Below are 18,931 nucleotides of genomic sequence, written 5' to 3' on the forward strand. Positions count from 1 at the left end.
TTGTTAATGAATAATCAGTGGTGCGCTCACAATTATCTACTGTATCATAGCATTGAATATTGGTGCTCAGTATCTAGCCAGTGATGCTCACACCATGCGTGAGTCCTTTTCTTCCTACTGGTATTGAGGGGGGAGTGAAAACGAACAAGTAACATTCATCCTATAAACAGTGTTGTCTTGTTACTACATTTCAGGCGAGAAGAAACCTTGGAGGGGCGTTCTTTGGGTGCAGTCATTTTAACGAAAGCAATAATAGGTATATTAGAACATTGGAATGTTGGGAGCTACATTGAGTTCTCAGGGATTCTAATGACTGATAGGAGCCCGGAGCATCAACATTCTATTGTTTATTCACAGCTGTTTGCTGGGAACAAAGCCCTCACGGAGCCCGAGAGGAGTTCAACCACCTCGAGCTCCGTGAGGCCCTGTTTTACAAGTTAGAACATTCTGCCTTCTAGGGGCCGAATGTTCTAATAGCCTTAGAGCCCACGTTAGCAGGCTATACTGGCAATTAAAGGGCTGCTCCCTTGTTAAAGGCCCTCACCTTTGGCTTGGCCCTTTAATGCTGGAGTGGGCCTTCAATGTCCGTTAGAGCCCGCTATGTCAAGCTCCAAGGCTATATTAGCCCACTGCAGCCAGATGTAATGCAGCAGAATGTAGTTCCTCCTCCTCCTCCCTTCTTCATACTCAATCCAGGTTTGCCTGAATTCCATTGGGAACAATGGAATGAAGGATTCGAAATCATAGAAGGGGAATGTTTTAGGCAGAAAAGGAAATATTCCTTATTTGACATTGTTTGAGACCAGAAGGCAGCAAAGTACTCAAACACTTAGGAAGAGAAGCTGTAATGACAGAAGGCAACATGGTTGATGAATACGCTTCTGCTATGAAGAACTTAGATTTGTGTTTTAAGAGCTGCAAAAAATATAATACTAGAGAGACACAAAGTTTACTTGAGACACCAACTTCCTGCCAAACGTTTTGTAGGATTCCTAAGATTTTAACCCGGCTACCTATGATTACAAATCATTTGAAGAGAAGATGGTTAGAGGCCAGGTGGTGGAAAGAAATTAACAATACATTGATCCAGGAAGCTCTATTGACCACCTTTCCTTTAACGTTCGACAGGGCGATTGAAAGTGCATTAGCATTAGAATGCACTGCATCTTACATGGTCGAAATGTATAACGCACCACTCTACTGGTATTCACACCGTAAGTAAACCCAGAGAAAAGGAGGGCTCATTCTTTCGTATAAAATCCAAAGGGTTGGAGTGATAGTGATGTGGCAGCAATAAACACCTGTGTAGTTTTGAAAGAACATGTAATAAGTGTAAAAACAAAGGTTATTTTAGATCTTGGTGGTAGTACCGTCATCCCGCCACAGCCGCGGTTCCAAGTCCTCTGTCGAGCTGACGGCGGTCTGCCCACCGTATGTAGATGTTGCAGCAATAGACAGGTTCCCTCGGCAGCGGCGGTCTTCTCTGCTGGCTAACTGTACTCTGTCGCCGTCAGGCCAGCGGGCTTGCGCAAAGCCAATTTAGATGTTCCTGTTGTGATGGTTGTGTCCTGGAGGCAGAGTCCTAATGGAGTGAGGCCATAGTGGTGTGGAGACAGGTAAATACTATTTATCATTATCTCACTACTCGTACATGTTGTGAATGTGTCATAATGTATATGTAGATAATGTGTTGTTACGTGTAGCATTGCACACCAACCCAACAACATACACACACACACTATTGAATGTAAACTCACAGGCACCACAAGCATAACACCTACAACCACCACCACCAAATAAATATTTTTTTAAGTGTCAATACAGGTGTGTTTACATTTCCCATGATAAGTTGAATGATGAACACTTATGCATGACACATAAAAAAGTGCATGTGAGAGCAATGTAAACATACACACCCCGATAGCAAATGATAACACACACACGATTCATAGGGAGACGAGTGACACAGAAGCCTACCTTAGATTCCTGCGACAACAGGGTTGCTGAGCGTCATGGTGTGGTAGCAGCAGCACAGAAACTATTGGACAATGGGATTCAAGACGGAAGCGGAAGTGGGAACCTGGAAAAAGTACGTTTCACCTCTTTTTCATCTCTTTTCCATCCATTCTGCGAACTTGGGTTTGGAGGTTTTCTCGCCACAGTTGCCTCAAAGGAAAGGCACATCGTAATCGAGTTGGCGGTATTCTTGGGGGGACTCCCTCTGACACCCGCTTCTGCCTCTGACGCCGTCCACACAGGAGCAATATTCTGGCGGAAGTGGCGGGACTCTGAAGGTCTGACCTCAAGAGACCTGCCAACATCTAAATACTGTGGGCGGACTGGCAAGTCGGTGGGGAGGAATATGACGGCGGGACCAGATCTGACGACATATATATAAGGCACTAATCTTATCAAGAACGGTGTTAAAATTATCGCTTTCCTGCCGCTAAAGCGGTGATAATTTTAACGCCGTTCTTAATAATATGCCCCATAGTCAGTTAACACTCTGGATGACATCGACACATAGTCTAAGGAATATGACTCAAGAGAAGGAAGTGTGGTGTGAACTGATTTGCTTGTTATGGATGAGGTTGGTAGCAATAGTACTTTGATCATGCAGGGGAGTTTGCAAGTTTGTACGAGTTTGTCATATTGTCAAATATCTGCGGGCGGTCAAATTGTGAAATGTGTCGAATGACTTTGGGGGGGTCTCCTTTTACTTTAATTGGCATGAACAAATAGGCTAAATTTCAGAACACTACCGTAAAAGAGTTCATATGATGAAAACCCATAGCCTGAGTGCTCATAAATGCCCTTTGGGGCACTTGCACTACTCGCCCTTGCACTGCCTGCTGTATTGTTGTGGCGGCATTCAAGCGTTCAGGGGGGTTGTGAACCCCACGCTTTGGCATCTACAGCCGTGGTGGGATTTTTAATGGGCCTCTTCTGTCTGCTCCTCGACAGACAAAGCCTCATAGTTAGCCCCAAAAAAGGTTGGCCAAAAGGAAGGATGAGTGAAAGGATGCATGAAGGCGTGAAATGATAGGGGAAAGGCTGGTCGGATGAAAAGATGCATAGGTGGATTAAAGGATGGGTGGATGGGTGAAAGGATGCGTGGGTGGGAGAGAGGATGGGTGAAAGGATGCGTGGGTGGGAGAGAGGATGGATGAGAGGATGCGTGGGTGGGAGAGAGGATGGGTGAAAGGATGCATGTGTGGGTGAAAGCATTGGTGAAAGGGTGGATGAGTGAAAGGATACATAGGTGAGTGAAAGGATGGGTGAAAAAGTGGATGAGTGTAAGGATATGTTGGTGAAATAGTGATTGAAAGGGTGGCTGGGTGAAAGGATGGATGGATGGAATGGTGAAAGTCAGAAGAAAGAATGGGTGACAGAATGTAAAGATAAAATGGTGGATGGAAGGTTGAAAGGATGCACGGATGGATGTTTGGATTGAAGAGACAAGGGAGCTCTTCTATGGGGGATCGCACTCACTTGCTTCACTTTCTTGGTTCTATCAGAGCTGTGCTTCAGAGTGGGGGGAATTTTAATTTTCTGTCCACTCCCTTGCAAGCATATACACTCCGTGTGGGCGTTATTTTGTACTGTAGCTTCAGCGCATTTCAGTAGACGTCAGCACAATCAGCCAGCGCACGTGATCAAGGCAAAGCTTGGACTTTTGTTGGTTAAGACTGACAAACGTACACGGGCTCGCTGTACAATGAGAGTTTATTCTCAGATTAGAAAACCCACAACGTCAATTCGATGGCTGCTCACTGGCCACGTTGTCATTTCCAGGGCAGTGTGTGTTCTTCCAGTGCCCTCTTGTGGTCATTTTTCGCAATTCAGTTTATTCAGAAGTGACTATTTACATGTACTTTGGCTATGCTCCTGCACTCAGCATTTGTTGTTGCAAAAGGTCAGTCAAGTGTCATCAGCGGTTGGCATGCGTTTTACAGAAGTCGATTACAAACAAAATGTTCTAGCTTATGATTCGATCACACTCACATAACATTTTCTTCCTCCACAAACTCCTTTTCTCATCTTTAACGAGATCAGCACGCTTTTGCGGATAACATTCTTCAATCCCTTTCCCGTTGTCAATCGGCGGCACAACCTTTGGTTGCTGATCACAATTTCTCATACAATATCCTAGAATTTCTGCTCTGTATCCAATCAGCAATCTTTCGTGGATTTTAGCGTGTCTTTTTACAGTGTTACATCACTCAGTTTATGATTTGTTATTTTTTGCACCTAACACGTTTTAGATCTCTGTGTGTTTACACTTTACTCATTCAACCATGCATTCCGTAGTTCCTCCAGCTCCTTAGCTTCAAGAACCCGAAGAACCGGTTCTCAGGGGGAGGCTTTGGTTTCGCTCTGTCAATAGGCTAAAGATGGGCACAAGCTTAGAGTAGATAGGAAAATAAACCTACTTTATTATCATTTAGAGGTTCATCAACAACCTGTTTTCGATCACTTAGTACACAACAGCATGGGGATGAGGTTATAGATGAATATCTGTGGCAGTGAAGCAGTGTGTGCTCTACTTTGAAGGTAAAGTCAATATTGATAATCATGGCCATATTTGTTTTTTTTTACAAGAGAACACGGTCCCAATGAGGCAATACATTCATATTTAATCGTGTTAAAGGGCATAGCATCATATTGTGGTTTTGAAAAATTTCACATCTCAACTCATACGTGATCAACTGGTTTGAAGATGTCATTCAAAGAAGGTTCAAGAAAGACTCTTGACCTATAAAAATCCTACGTTAGATGAGGAAGTAGATATAGCCAAGAGCATTTATTGACAGCTCATGAGAGACTACAGAACAACTGGAGATTACTGATTCAACTGCGCGTGTACCCGCTGTTAATAAATTGCGAAACCTTATCAAGGAACCAGTAACAAGAATAAGGGGTCAAGCTCACCTGTAGGTAAAATCTAGTGCTTTAGATGTGGGTCTTCTAAGCACACTTCAAATTTTAAAAACTGATCTGCCTTGGGGCAAGAATGTTGGAAATGAAACAAAATGGCTCATTTGGCAAAGTATGAAGAGGTGGTAAGCGAGTAAGTATTAAGAGTACGGTTGATCAAGAAGTGTCCGAGGAGGCTGATACTGCACACAAAAGGTTGAATTAGGGTTTAAACAGTATTGAGAAAACAGGACTTTGAGTGACCCATGTATCATGATTACCATTGAAAATCTAAAGCAGTTTTATTTCTAGATTTGGGAACTAGAATTACTATTAAATCGCTAGAGAAGTACAAGAAGTTCCATGGAAGTAAGACATTCTTACCTTTGCATGTTGCCATAACACCTTTGAAGGCAGTCGAATATATTTAGTTGGTTATTTTTGTGCTGAATTTGGGTTCAACAAGAAGACCATTCAAGTCAAAGTGTATGCTGCTCGAAAGGTTCAAATTTACTTGGGTGACGGCATCAAGTTGATTTTGGCATGGTTATCAAACCTAGGGAAAAGTTTCCTATATCTCTAGTAGATGGCAAATATGTTTGTAATTTGGTGTAGAAATTTGGAAAGGTTTTTTAGGAAAGGTATTATCTGACTGTAGGGTTTTCAGTGATCTAGGAAGTGTGGCGCTCTGCTAAGTATGCGTATAGCATTTGTAGTGTATACGGTGCAACCAGGCCAGGGGAACCCCTATAACCTCTGTATGTGTGTAGATGAGAACTTGCACAAAGCTTAAGAACCAAAGTCCTGGGCACACGTTTTCAAATAATAAGATGAATCTTCATTCAAGCATGTGCACTTGGAGAAATGTCATTGAGGTCCAAATGAGTGAGTTCTTTGTCTTTAATCTTTGTTACATCAAAAAGCAACCAGCCAAACGTGTTTCGTCACAATGGGAAATTGTCCCGCGACTTCTTCAGTTTGTACCTTGAAACGCGGAATCTTTGAGATCGCTCCGCCGGTGATAATTCCGACCCAGCTGGTCAATGAGGAAAAAATGTTGTTGACTATGTGAGTATCTTTTATTTATAACTTGAGTTGTTAGGGTCCACATCCGGAACAGAGTACGGAACCGTTGCCACAAGGATACTCAGCGCACCCGCTTGAGATCCACAATCGGAGCGCAAGGCCAGACGCGGGATCACCATGAATTTGGTGCTGACCTCAAGATTTTTGAGGAAAGGATTGATATAATTTAATATTTTGTATATCATATCAAACTCAAAGAGGGGAGTATTGTAATTCAACACATACTCTGTAAAGTTCTGCACAGAGCAAGGCAGGCACTGCAGAAAATGCAGAAAGATGGTGTTACTGAGGCTATTGCTGCTTCTCTATGGTTATCGCCTGTCACTCTGCCTAAAAAAAAGAAATCATGTGAGTTTCTTTTGCGTATTGACTTGCATTGTTTTAACAATGCCATTTGGATGGAGAATTTTTTTCTGACCCTTATGGAGGACACCATCACCTCTGTGCATCCGTCCAAACGGTTTTCCAAACTTGATCTTAAAGCTGTGTACCATCAGGTGGAAGTAGAAATTGATTCTCAGCATTTAACATCATTTGGGACTCCTGATGGTACTTTTCATTTTTACCAAATGCCATTTGGACTGGACTGAGTGGCATCTGTTTCTCAGATAGGCATGACTAAGGTGTTCAAAGACATATCCTACGTCGTTGTCTTTCAGGATGATATACTAGTATTTGTCGAAACAGAACAAGAACATAAATGTATACTTGAAAATGTTCTGAAGATTCTACAAGAATATGGTGTAATGTGAGGTGATATATGTATGTTTGGTGTTAATGAAGTGTAATATTTAGGTCATGTACAGTCCAATAAAGGTGTCAAACCCAAACCTAGGTTAGTGGAAGGCAGAAGAAAATCTCCTCACCTTACTGGTGAGGATCAACTATGGTCATTCTTGGCATTATGCAAATTATATTCCAAGTGTATTCGAAATTTTGCAGGTTTGTCTGAATGCTACAGTCATTTGTTGAAAGAACACTGTGTTTGTGTGGTCAACAGAATGTCAACAAAAGTTTGATTAGATCAAGCATAGTACTGCCTCTGCTCTAGCTCTTCCAACATACAATGAAGGCAATACGTATGTAACTGTAGATGTGAGTGCTTAGGTCATGGGTGCAGTGTTGACACAAATGGATGCTGCTAACGAGGTAATTATAGGATTTGCTTTGAGAAGAATGAAAGAGGTGGAACTTAGATACTTTGTAATAGAGAAGGAGATGTTGGCATGTGCCTGGGATATCGAGAAATGTAAGCCATATTTGTGAGGTAGCAGTGTTGGTCTGCATACTGATCAACGTTGATTAGTGGACATTTTATCTGGGGAGAAGATAATAAAAAGTACTGGAAGGCTGGCAAGAGTTTCAAGAAAGCTGCTAGAGTTACATTTCAAATGCAAAAACCACAAGGCAGAGTATACAGCAGGTAGAAAGATCATTAAAGCAGATTATTTCTCTAGGTTACCTGCAAGTGATGCTGCTGAAGTGGTGGTGTTTTTTTTTTTTAAACACATTTGTATTAGAAGGTTACAGTACAGTACATCACTGGGTGTAACACCTCACACAGTCTTGTCATATCAGTGTGAATCATATTTCTCGTAACATTACAGACTGTATGTTAAGCCATTATTTACAGCATTTACCACATTGTAGCATTTGTATACATCCCCAGTATCATTCCTACTGTCATTTTGTTTTTAAGAAAAGAAAAAAAACAGAATAACACCCCCCACTGTCCGTATCTAATTTTCATACAGCTCTGACGGGATACATCCTGGGATATAGGACTCTGCCCAAAGAGTACTGCATCAACATGTAACCTAGTGTGAGATTTTATTAAAAAACAAATCCTATCAACTTCCAGGCCAGTTCCCTCCCCCCATAGGCTCAGCGGATAAGAAATTGTACAATCGTATACATAGTCCAGTTCAGCATATTGTCTCTTTACTACATACAGACATTAGTATACTGGCCTCCAACAACCACCCTGTTTTTTATTATTATTCCACAGATCCCCAGCTCCTCCTTATTTCTGCCTATCCCAAGCTCCAGCAGATCACACTCTAGGGACAATACTCTAGTATGTTTACAGCGCCAAGCTCCTCAAACAACAAATTATATCCCATAGATATAGGCGTCTTACGCAGTCCACGTTGCTCCTCTCTCTTTTCCGTTCCGCACCTTCAGCCCTGCCCCACCTCATCAGCTCGTCATACCAATCTTTCAATGCCGGTGGTCTAGCAGCTTTCCATTTCGTTGTAATATTACGTTTGGCCAGAATGAGCGCCAAGTTATTAAATTTGGTCACCGGACTACCTTTCTTCCCTTTGGGGCCCAGCCCCAGCCCCAGCAAACAGTATTCCAGACTGTCATTATCCCTCACTGGAGCTATATTTGTTAGTATCCCACCGACTGCCGCCCAGTAGTCGTAGTCCTGGACAGTTCCAAAGCATGTGTGCCAAATCCGCTGCCTGCAGTTGACAATGCGGGCACACATCCGATACATCTGGGTACATGGTTTTCAACCTGCACGGTGTCAGATAGGCTCGATGTAGGCGCATGAGTTGTATGAACTCGAATTTCGGGTTTCTCGATACCTTCCTGGGGTATTCCCAGACTCCATTCCTTGTCACTGAGCGCCCGGCCTATGTCCGTTTCCCATTTGCCATGAAGAGTCTGGAGAGACACTGCTGCCACTGTGCGGATGCCTTTGTATAATGAAAAAACAAATAATAGCAATGGGTCAAGGACAACTAAAGCTATCTAGAAAACTGTGTATGCGTGTTGGGATACAATCTATGAATCCAAGGTATTCATGGTGAAAAATTGTGTTCCCATCAGATACCCGTCCTGTACCGCCCTACATCATTTGGGATCCTTCACCCGAAGGAAGTGGAAACATGCCCACTATGGATTAGGTAGATTGTAGCCTAATCGTGTAGAAGGATGCAGGGATGTTGTTGGAAAACAGAATGGTATCAGGGGGTAAAAATAACTAGCAGTGCAATTTAATGAAAGTGCTATGTGCAACAGATAAGTGAATTTAATATTGGGTTGCAGGAATCGAAAATAAATTTTAATAGGATCCTACCCACACCCAAGGTTAAAAAACAGTGCAAAAGTAGTGTAACAAATAACTACTTAGATGTAATCGAGGTCGACATGTTTCTGCAGAGTAGTAGGGTCAATGGATCCCTGTCTGCTTCTTCAGGACCTTAACAGGAAATGCTACTGCTGATTAGTGTATTATAGTGATTTAAAATCATATCACCTGAAATCGCCCGTCGAGATGATCAGGATAGTCATAGAATCATTATGGACGGACGAACACACACAAAGAAAGGATACACAGTTAATGACAATAGCTTATAAAGAGAGACAGATATCTCGTGAAAGGTACATAATGCCAAATAATATTGGTCAATGGTTGCTTAATAGTCAACCTGAGTTGGTCAGATCAACCTTGATGATAGAAGGAATAGCATTATATTCACTCACCCACTGTCTGGGGAATAAACTCTCCACCTCACCCGGCCACAGCTCAGGTACAAGTGGAGCACCGCTCTATTGGACAGAAAAGCGAAGAAAACACTATTGAAAGAGGAAGAGCTAACAGGAGGTTAGGCTAGACACGCGCTGTCCCTAAAACGCGTAGGTCATGCATTTCTAGATTTGCATTTAGCAGCCTTCGTGAGCGCCTGCCTAACGCGGCTGTAAATGTAGGGAAGGTAGCTAGTATCAGAAATGTTGACATAAAATGTCATAACAATGCAAGTACATTCTGATCGTGATGTGGACTATATGCGCTGAGCAAAGCTGCAGTGATAGAGGTTTGGCCCAAACAACTCATGCAAAAAGCGGAAACACAGACCGCTTGTAAATCGAGCGTCCAAGCGGAGTAAAGTCTAGTTAGGAAAAAGTGCTTTGGAACGCGTGTCGATACAACCAGAAGCTAATTGCGCCAAGTACAAGAAAAATAAAGGTTTAGTACCCGCCCCTTATGCGCTGTTAACTCGCAAGAGCCCACTAGGTTTGTCCCGTCTCGAAAGCGCTTACCTGTCCGTCGGTACTCCTGACTTCCGTCTAGGCTGTCATGTGGGAGGTACCTAGACGGACAGGAAGCGGACATTTAAACTTTCTTTCACGGGCTGTGAACAAAGATCACGTGACTACTTGTGTCACGCGCTCTATTTCTACGGGGCTGCTGGGGATTGTAGTATATCTATGTGGTGGATACCACCACACAGATGGAAATAAAAGAAACACTTAGGTAGTTAGTCAACCGTGAGTCTTTTATATTTTATTTTTACTTATATTTGTGCCGATCATTTATAAACTGGCACATACTGTATTTAGTGATATTATAAGAATCACAAATGCCTCAGGTTTAACAGAAAACTATAGTCTTACTCATATGGATGTACGTATATTGCGCTGCAATTACGTCATGCTGCTTGGAATCATAGTTGGTCAGTGTCATTGGAACAAAAGGAACCTTTCATGAATCTATGCCAATTGTGACAACACTATCTACAATACGATGAAACTCTACATTAACTCTACATTAAACCTCGAGACCTAATATGATCGTGATGAACTTCGGGATTGTGTAGGGCTGCTGAGAATAGTGCCTATGTATGTTTATACCTCAATGACTAGAGAGAAAAACATTTTAAAAGGATATATTAATTTGTTTCCTGTGTGTTTGTTGTGAACTGAATGATAGAGACGACATTTGTAGTAGATACAGTATACAGTATGTGCCAGTTTATAAATGATCGGCACAAATATAAGTAAAAATAAAATATAAAAGACTCACGGTTGACTAACTACCTAAGTGTTTCTTTTATTTCCATCTGTGTGGTGGTATCCACCACATAGATATACTACAATCCCCAGCAGCCCCGTAGAAATAGAGCGCGTGACACAAGTAGTCACGTGATCTTTGTTCACAGCCCGTGAAAGAAAGTTTAAATGCCTGTGGTTCTGGGGGTTCTGAACCTGTGTTTTAAATGTCATGATTCTGTTATGAATTTGGTATCAGTGAACCGCAAATAATGAATGCGTTATTCATGAGTATTTTCATTATGTTACACCAATGGATTCACTGTGCATTTGAAGGTTTTGCATTGAACACTTGGGTTTCATCTTGTAAATAGCAGCCATGTTATTCGTTGCCCTTACAGTAGGCTTTCCCCATGGCAGAGCAAGCATTTAAAGGACATAACCTTAGCATGGGTTTGTGCTGACTTCTGCATGACCTGACGACAGCTGACCCTGTTGCTTGAGGCTAACCTCCCAAGCCAGTTCCTTGTTCAGCAGCTGGCGCAATAAAGTTCAAAGAGCAGGACATGTCCGACCTTTTATGGCACCGTTCCCACCGCTTCTATCTCCGTCCCATCTGTTGCTGCCTTTCCTTTACAACATGTTCATCGATCTGGGTTGAAGGTTTTATGGTGGGTTTGTCCGGCCTGATTGAACAGGAAACCAAGCATGTGTGCAATCCTTTTTTTTAGCCTGGACTTATCTTGAAAGTGATGCTTTGTATGCACGTCCTGGGAATTTCCAACATAATGCACTTCAAAGAAGGAATGTGTGCTTAAGGCGAAATATTCTGTATAAAAGGCCTGTGCGAAGGCCATGCAGCAGACTCTCTCATCCAGTTGCTTTAAGAGTGGCTGGGCGACGGAGCCTCACAATTAATAATAATAAAGATGTCTTTTCATATTTCAGATTCTGTGTTGATTTCTTTGCCACTTTTGAATGGACTACTTATTGGTAAGACCCCTGAGAAGGAGTATTGTAAATATTTGGTTCTTCAGTTGGCGCAACCAACTCGGGGCTCATCATGAAGTGACTACCTGGAGGAGGAGAAATTTTTCAGAGAACAGAATTATGCTGGGGAAGGCAAGACAGGAATCTACTAAAAGAGGTACTCTGTGCACGGAGGTTCTGGGGGATTCTCTGTCTTTGCGGCCTGGCATATTTTTGATTTTTTCTGACTTAAAACTCTCCAAAAGATGTCACTCCTGACTGAGCAACCCTTTTTTTTGTGTAAGTTTTTTTAAAGAGACTGTTAGTGCAGTTAGAAATTGGCAGTTAGAATTTGGACACCTATTTGTTTGGTACAGCTTTGATAAGTATATGTGGGTCGCTCCCATAGTCCTTGGTTGTTGGCACTTTGCTGGTGCTTTTGTCGGTGGCACTTTGCGAGTGTTTTTGTTGTTGACGCTTTTGCTAGTGTTTTTGTCGGTGACACTTTGCTAGCGTTTTTGTTGTTGTTGTGTTATTTGACGCCTGCAGACGCCAAAAACCGAGGGTATTTGTTCTTTGCAGGGACTTGGTAAATCCCGTAACCCTTGAAGTTTGATGCTGGATTAGTGAGCTATAAGATGCCTGATCTTAGCGAATTTGAAGCTTTGTATTGGCCAACTTTGTATACGTTTGAATTAGCCGGTTTATCTAAATAGGTTAGATTTACAAACATATTTCTTCCTTGGTGATTTTGTATCCGCAGGGAATTAAAATATGTCATAATACATAACAAGGATACTTTGCTCTGTATAATTTTATGAATGGATATGCAGAAAGATTTTTGGTGTTCTGCCAGCTGCAGCTAGTGAATTGAGTGTATTTTTTGGTTTTTACACTGTTGAGCAGTGTTTCTTGTAAATATGACTTACAGCTACGTATAGTCCGGACTGTCCTGTTTTCGTCCTGAGTGTTGATTTGTGGGTTTAAATGTGTGTTTGAATGCGTGGTTAAAATGTGTGTTTACATGTCTATTTTGTTTGTGAGTTTTGTTGTACATTGCGACGGCGCGATTTACAAGAAATGGTTAGAGAGCGCTGCATTGTGTGTCCTAAATGTTTTCAACACTTTCTGTTTATGTCTGAAATGAGCTCAATGTGTGTGGTTCGCATTTAATGGATATAAATAAGGCTCCAGCCAAAAACGAAATTGCATGTTTTTGCAGAAATAAATACATTCACAGCGTTTTCACTTACATGCACTGTATTAAATGTTCACAGGCAAAACGTTTTTAGCTGCAGTATATTTGCATAGGAATGTTTCTTCAGCCAGCAATTTTTTTTTGCAGTTAAACACGGGTGGAATTTTGCATGATGGCCCTTTTACATGACAGAGGCCCTGAAAGTGACGTAGAATGTGACGCTTTTTAAATTAGGCATATGCGCTCAGGTTTGTGAGTAGATGCATCTAAATAATAGGCAAGGGATGTAGCGGGCTCTTATATGTAAAACAATCATAAACAGAAATAATTGGGTTTTATTCGAAGACAAAAATTATTAATTATGGAAAAATAATTAATAAAAATTAGTGCTACCAAAATCGTTTTTTAATATTTATAAAGCTTAGCACTCATACTATGACCTCTTAGCATTAAAATGTGATTTACGTTATGTTGCATCACTAAAATGACAAGAATTCATGTGTATAAATTCGCTTGCCATAGGCGCAAGCAAGCTCATTTTTATAACGTATAGATTATTATTTTAACATACCTAACTCATGGATTATGTAATAGACTTTCTAGTAATCCATATTCTGCTAAAAGATTGTGGGATACTCATTTTTTAATGCCCAAAATCAGAAAGTCGATTTTGAGTAAATTCACTGTTTAAAGTGCATTTTTGCTTTCCTTAAAGTGTCTCAGCCTTAAGCAAATGCATGCATTTAGGTTTTGATATAAGGTTGTGCTTTCTTGTGATTCAGTGGGTTAATGTGCCAGTACACAGGCTTGTTTTAATATCAGGATTGGAGGTTCTATCTTCAAGTTAGGCCTACGGAAAGTTTGCTTATTTAACACTGATGAAGTGTGTGCCATAGGATTGCAACAAGTAAATTACTCTAAAAAACTGGTCTGTGTGTCTTTAGCTTTTGAGACAAATTGACAGTGAATGTAGTCTAATAATATGGGAATAGTGATAATTTTAGCGCCTAAAAAGAGAAATTATTTTTTTTAAAATAGCTTGAATGATTGTTGATTAGATCCAGCCTACTGGCTTTGTCAGCTCCACTGTGGCAGAGGCCGGGGGCTGGGAGAATTTGCAACAGCTGGCTCAGCGCGCTCGCTGAGATGTTCTCTTTTAAGTGTTTCCCCATAAATTATGGAGAAGGCCCCTCATGTGTTGCCATTTACAGCCTTTTAATTAGGCCTTTGTTTCCAAGGAATGCAGAATGACCTCTCTGCACGGGCTGCTAAGGGTGAGGTTCCTGGTTTCACCGTGGTAACATGAAGGACCTTGATTTAAACGGGGAGATGAAAAGGGGTTTCTTTAAACATCGTGTTAAATGCTTGGCAGGACTGCTACAATGTTTGCTAGCTGTGTTTTATTTTACAGAAAACGAAATGATGCATCCAGTGTTAGATAAAAATAACATGCAGCCTTTTTCACACAATTTTGAAGGTTATAGGTTACAGGCCTACGTTCAATACAGATTTGCTCATTAACAGTTAAGTAATAAACAGTTATTTTTTGTGTATGGTACAATGTTTTTGTGTTGTGTATTTTTTTGTTTTTGCCAACAGATTATTCATGGATTGTTCTTAAGAAGAGAAGACACGAGAGTTTGGCTAATTGACAAAAGATGTGTTTTTGCGTCATTTCTTTAACAGAAAAAAAATGTACATGTTTCTGTTTGAGGTATTTACAGCTGTCATGACATATTATATTTTGACAATTGATCTACAACTGCGTTGTGCTCAAATGTCAAACGCTGGGTATAGAGTTTGTATGGAGTTTTTGACCTGACAATTTAGACAGGCCCAAATATTGGGTTTTTGGCTGCAGGTTTAAAGTGCATAAAAAACACATGCCATGGTGCTGCATTTTTTTGTATGTTTTGTTGTTACCATCACAAGTTCTCCTGTGTTCTGAAGTGGTCCGTATGACGATACGTACCACTACACAATTATTGGATGAATTTGGTATAATGATAAATTTCACAGATATGGTTTGCATACTGTGAGGAATAATGGCAGCACTTTTACCAGTGCATGCCTACCTTTGGCTATACATTTGGCTGTATTGAGAAAAAAACTAAACAAATATAACGGGTTCAAAGTGTATCACCTGATGTTACTTACTGCTCATTCTATTAAAGGAATAGGCAGCCCTAAATTGTTATATATCCTTGATTGGACCTAAGGATAGAATTATAGATCTGTGACTCAAGGTGACCTAATTTTTATATGGCGTTATTTAATCAGGTTTTGTTTCCCAAATAGCATATGGCTTTGTCCCTTGAAAGGAAGCCAGGTTTCATTTTTTCTCTCTGCTGTTCCGCCCCTGACCAATGTCGCATTATGCTTAGTTATTAGGCATTTTTAGTTGTGTTTTAGTTGTGTTCTAATTCCATTTCCTTTTTCCCATATTCCTTTCACCAGTCAGCCCATTTATTATTATGGGTGTATTGTTTATGTGTACACTTCTAGACCGTAGTTATGTATTAGGGACCCCCCATGTTATGTAAAATGTTTTTTCCCCCCATGTCATGTAAAATGTTTTTTTCAGACTGACTGTCAAGGTAGTGATAGGCTGGTTCCAATGTCTATTTTTAATTTTTCAGCTTTCTTGTGTTCCTGCTGCTTTAATTTTTGGTGGGATTAGATGTGTTCTAAACATGCAAATACCAGGACTTTCTAGTGTTTGTTCTTTGTCTTCACATTTGATCATTAGCCTTTTGTATTGCATAGTGCACTTAATGCACATTTTTAAAGGGACTTTTCTTCATGTCTTTGATAATGTGAATGATGTTATCTTTCTATTCGAGATGTTCTAGATAAGGAATTTAGGAACACCTAGGCTTAGTCATTGAGGGAACACATGTATTTACCCCATTAGACAATGCCACTGTGTGAGGAAATTCATCTTGATAGAATTCCTGTGTAGCTATAGATGACAGAGAATAATGAAAAGAACATAACTGAAGATTCTAAAGATACTGTTTTGCCCTTTTTGCCTTTGCTCTTGTATTTTATGCCCATGACACATTGTCACTCCCTTGCAGATTGCAGGCCACCTGCTTGCCAGTCCTTTTGTTAAAACACATGAACTGTTTCTTGTGCTTGATTTGGAGGAAACTAACAATTGTGTTACATTCCCTGCTTCACTAGGCTCTGCTAAGATCTTCCAGAGTTAAAGGAAGAGTGATTCCCTGCAGACCTGTGATCAACACTAAGCTCACACCCCATCAGTGACCGCTCTAAGATGAACAGATTTCCTGGCTCTACACTTCTTGCAAACAAGGAAGTCGCGAAGCTGGACAACGATCATCAGCGCGACATCAGTGGTACCTCCAAAGCAAGGCAGTTGATTTGCGAAAGGCGTTGCAGAAGAAAGGAGGAGCTGATTCTTTTATTTGTTGTTTGGGCTCTGTACCTGTTATGTGCTGGAAACCTCTGTCAGTGTACATTCCCTTGAGCCATTGGCCCGAGTTTTGGCCACATTCACACTTTTGCTTTGCACCAGTGGAACGGCAGTGCACCCAAGCATCCACGTTTGGAAAAAGGCACTACATTCTGGTGCCCAGGAGAGAGCAGCTTGAGCGTCCTCTGACACTAACTGATGAGTGTTGGAGTCTGAAAGTGCTGCTGATTTTGCTAAGTAGTGCTTGGATCTGCACGAGATGCTTTGTGCCCTTGATCAATAAACAGCACATCATTTGTAGTGTCTGCCACAAAGAAGAGACACTGGTGAATTGTTTTAAGACACTGAGACTTTTGAGTGAGCTGTGCCCGGAGAGCACTCCAACTAAACAGTATTGTTTTCTCATGAAAAGCCTGACTTGGAGAGGCCCAACGCGAAGAAAACACTGGAAGCGGACTTGATGGACTTTGGGTATTTTCTGTGAGCTTGTATAGACTTGAAGTTTGGAAACTAATTTTTGCTGCTTTGCTGGCATTGTTTTAAAGTACTATTCTGTTTAGTAAAAGCAGAATAAAGTCCACTCTCTGTGGAACAGTATTCCTTTTTCATCTGAGAGCATTGATCAGGAACACTATTGTTTCACTTAAACATATAATGAATTACTTAAATGCGTAGGAAGCAATATAAAACGTTATTAGAAAATTCTATGATTTGCTTTCTGTTTAGGATTGTGCAAGTATTACGCATTTGACCTTTTGTTGTTCTTTTTCTCTTGCTGAATTGTATTATGGTTTTTTGTTAAATTTTTGATTGGTTACCATTTGCCAGTTGCAGGGTCACGTAGGAGTACCAACGGTTCAGTTTGTGACCTGAGTAGTGGCAGTAGGCCTGCAGGACTTGCAGTGTCCCTATGACCTGCTAATAATCACAGCTGAAGTACTCTACCAAGATTGCGTGAGCGACATTAGAAAATGGAGATTGTATTGAGGAATGACGATAAAAAGCAAGAGATGAAAAACAGACATTATAGAATATTGTTCTCTAAGTGCGGTATAGCTCTATCTATTTTAATACTTTTATGTATTTTATTGGCTACTATATTTTGGTATGTTTCCCCCTACAATATTGACGTCTGCACCAACTTCCCAACATACTCTTTCTGTTTCTTCACATGAGTTTCATATTTTACCTGAACATGAACTGGTTAGGTCAGAGTTTACTGATAATTCCTTTGGTACAGTATTTACATCAACACCAGCGAGTGATGAAATATAGACATGGTCTCAGAATTAGCATGAGTATAGGTTATTGCCTATGTAAGGGCAAAATGATGCTCTGTGGTTCTGGGGGTTTTGAACCTGTGTTTTAAATGTCATGATTCTGTTATGAATTTGGTATCAGTGAACCGCAAATAATGAATGCGTTATTCATGAGTATTTTCATTATGTTACACCAATGGATTCACTGTGCATTTGAAGGTTTTGCATTGAACACTTGGGTTTCATCTTGTAAATAGCAGCCATGTTATTCGTTGCCCTTACAGTAGGCTTTCCCCATGGCAGAGCAAGCATTTAAAGGACATAACCTTAGCATGGGTTTGTGCTGACTTCTGCATGACCTGACGACAGCTGACCCTGTTGCTTGAGGCTAACCTCCCAAGCCAGTTCCTTGTTCAGCAGCTGGCGCAATAAAGTTCAAAGAGCAGGACATGTCCGACCTTTTATGGCACCGTTCCCACCGCTTCTATCTCCGTCCCATCTGTTGCTGCCTTTCCTTTACAACATGTTCATCGATCTGGGTTGAAGGTTTTATGGTGGGTTTGTCCGGCCTGATTGAACAGGAAACCAAGCATGTGTGCAATCCTTTTTTTTAGCCTGGACTTATCTTGAAAGTGATGCTTTGTATGCACGTCCTGGGAATTTCCAACATAATGCACTTCAAAGAAGGAATGTGTGCTTAAGGCAAAATATTCTGTATAAAAGGCCTGTGCGAAGGCCATGCAGCAGACTCTCTCATCCAGTTGCTTTAAGAGTGGCTGGGCGACGGAGCCTCACAATTAATAATAATAAAGATGTCTTTTCATATTTCAGATTCTGTGTTGATTTCTTTGCCACTTTTGAATGGACTACTTATTGGTAAGACCCCTGAGAAGGAGTATTGTAAATATTTGGTTCTTCAGTTGGCGCAACCAACTCGGGGCTCATCATGAAGTGACTACCTGGAGGAGGAGAAATTTTTCAGAGAACAGAATTATGCTGGGGAAGGCAAGACAGGAATCTACTAAAAGAGGTACTCTGTGCACGGAGGTTCTGGGGGATTCTCTGTCTTTGCGGCCTGGCATATTTTTGATTTTTTCTGACTTAAAACTCTCCAAAAGATGTCACTCCTGACTGAGCAACCCTTTTTTTTGTGTAAGTTTTTTTAAAGAGACTGTTAGTGCAGTTAGAAATTGGCAGTTAGAATTTGGACACCTATTTTTTTGGTACAGCTTTGATAAGTATATGTGGTTCGCTCCCATAGTCCTTGGTTGTTGGCACTTT

The sequence above is a fragment of the Lissotriton vulgaris genome, unplaced genomic scaffold, assembly GCF_964263255.1.
Source record: "Lissotriton vulgaris unplaced genomic scaffold, aLisVul1.2 SCAFFOLD_2466, whole genome shotgun sequence".
Classification (NCBI taxonomy): Eukaryota; Metazoa; Chordata; class Amphibia; order Caudata; family Salamandridae; genus Lissotriton; species Lissotriton vulgaris.